The sequence below is a fragment of the Nematolebias whitei genome, chromosome 14, assembly GCF_014905685.2.
Source record: "Nematolebias whitei isolate Nwh7 chromosome 14, NemWhi1, whole genome shotgun sequence".
NCBI classification, from domain to species: Eukaryota; Metazoa; Chordata; class Actinopteri; order Cyprinodontiformes; family Rivulidae; genus Nematolebias; species Nematolebias whitei.
In genome coordinates this window covers 6,326,122-6,328,668 of record NC_056511.1, presented here as the reverse complement: position 1 = coordinate 6,328,668, position 2,547 = coordinate 6,326,122, and the positions used below count along the sequence as shown (strand labels likewise).

The window sequence follows — 2,547 nt, the reverse complement described above, 5'->3', positions numbered from 1 at the left end:
TGCTCCTTTTGGCTCATATTCTTTGCTCCTTTTGGCTCGTGTTTTTTTGCTCCTCTTGACTCATGTTTTTGCTCCTTTTTAGCTCGTGATTTGCTCCTTTGGGCTTGTGTTGTTTGCTCCTCTTGACTTGTGTTTTTTGCTGCTTTTAGGTCGTGATTTGCTCCTTTCGGCTCATATTCTTTGCTCCTTTTGGTTTGTGTTTTTTTTGCTCCTTTTAGCTTGTGATTGATTCATGCTCCTTTCAGTTTTAAATACTTAGATTTAGCTTCATAAGCAAATTTCAGTAAAGTAATTTAGCGCTCAGTGTTCATGCTGCATTTTCAAATAAAATGTGATTCACCGGCAGCTTGTTTGTTTTTGTTGTGCGTCTGTTTTTCATGTGTGCACCAGGACCGGACCGGCTCATGTTTGACTTTTTGTGACTTTTAAAAGTTTTCCTATAATTTACAATTTACATCTCTGTTACACGAGTTGAGAGAAATATTTTAGCTCCATCAGAATAGTTTATGAAGCTCATGTTGTCCACTTATAAACTTTTTAAACAAAGATTTAGTTGTAAATGTCATATAACACTTTTCTTTCTGACTTTGTTGTTGAACTGGACTCTGACATTTGAGCTAAATAATAAAGTAAATCTGAGCAGTCAAAGGTTTGAAGTCGGTGTGGAGGTTGAATCTACCGGTAGTCCCATTTCTACAATCTTCCTTGTTTACAGACTCGTCATGCGGGGCGGGGGCCTCCTTGTCGGCTGTGATCTCCTGCAAATATAATGACATGGCCTGGGGGGCTTTAATTTGCGGAGCCGTCATGCCAGAACAGATGTATGCAGTCGAAGCTTGGAGAGAGGCCCGGCTGCTCTCAGAACATTGTTTTTTCCTGAAGTTTCGTCCCCGTCTTGTTTAAGAGACAAATATTAAATCTAAAGAGGATGTTTCAGTTTAATAAACTAATTGTTGATAGAACGAGAAGAGGAAGTTGTTGCTGGAGGTCTCTGGGCTGTGATGTGAAAAGCCGGCGGCTCAAAACGCAGCTCGCTTGCAGCTCATAGTCACAAACGGTCAAAAACCAGAGACGCTGCAACAGAAAATCTATTTACTTTCTCTAAATTTTCGGTCTCTAACAGTGAGATACCAGCCTCAGATCACGGGACATCAGGAGTGTCCAAATACCTTTTTTTTTTTTTTTTTTTGTTTTGTTTGTGAGCTCAGTTTAAGTGTAGAAACATTGTGAAGTGTTTCAATGAACTTATCATCATCGCTCCATTTTTTTTTTTTTTTTTTTTTTTTAAAGAAAGAGAAGAAAGAAGAATAAATAAATAATAAAAAAGAAGAAGATAAGACGAGAGACCACCACGACAAAACAACATGCACAGCACAATGCCACCCACAATATCACCATGAAACATTCGACATGGCACAAGGAATCATATAGCTTCCACCACTACCCAACCTAGCGTGCATCTGTCAAAGCACCTGAATCCAAACACCCGCGCAAGCACGCCCACCACCACCAGATTTCTCCAAAAGAATGCCCAATAGTGGACGCGGGGGCCCACAGACCCGCCCCCCCAGGACACAATGGCAACATAGGGAGGACCGGAGCCACAGACACACAGCGGCCCACAGGCCCGGAGCCCCAAGAGTCTCCCAACAGGGAGAACCGCACCCCCCCAGAGAGGAGCAGAGGAAAGAACCGGGTGACCCCAGCCACCACAATGCAGAGCCTCCAGGAAGCTGCAACGACGAGCCCACAGGCCCGGCCAGCGACCCATGCCCCCCCCCAAGTAGATCCGGCCATGGACACCGAGCCCCAAGCCCCGAGGCCATACCACCCCCCAGCAGAGCCCCGACAGAGCCAGGGCACCCAGGCCCCGCCAGGCAGCAACCAGGGCGGACCGACGTGCACCCCACCACCCAGCCCAGACACCGAGAGCCACCAATGCACCGGCGGCAAGGGAGTCCCCCGCCAAAGGGGGGCACGACCGGGGGGAGTGGGCCCCACACCAAACGTGGGGCCCAAATTGATCCAAGAGAGGGGGGACCACCAAAAACCCAACCTGAGCAACCAACAGGCACACACAGATAGCCCGACAGAATCTCTGTCGGGCCAACCGCATGCACCATCTACCTGACAGCGACCACAGGCCGGCCCCAGCCCAAGGGGCAGAGCAGCAGGGAGCTGCAGCCGAGGAGGGCCGGCTCTCACATCAAGAGCTCCGCACCATAGGCCCGGAGACGCCCCAGCACGCCACCCATGCACTCCCCCACACACACAGCACCCCCACTGCAAATGCCACACAGGAAGACCAGCCAGTGCCTGGATGAGGCGAAGCCACGCCCCCAACCGCCGCCCTACACCACCAATGACCACACGTACACTACCATAGCCGACCCCCGCCGAAAGCCGGCAGCCACCCCGGTCAGAGTGCCGGCTATCGCAACCAGGAACCTAGATTAAAAGAATCGGAACAGCCCAGGAGGAACCGAAGCACCGGCCCCAACACTGACCGCCCCCAAGGCCCAAAGCCCACCCACAGCCCAGACCCCA

General features: G+C 50.3%; 1 protein-coding gene across 1 annotated transcript in view; it reads left to right on the top strand.

Annotated features, from left to right (window-relative positions):
- Positions 1-2,547, top strand: part of mpzl1l (myelin protein zero-like 1 like) — a 23,999-nt gene that overhangs the window by 8,425 nt on the left and 13,027 nt on the right. The gene's annotated exons all lie outside the window — the stretch shown is intronic.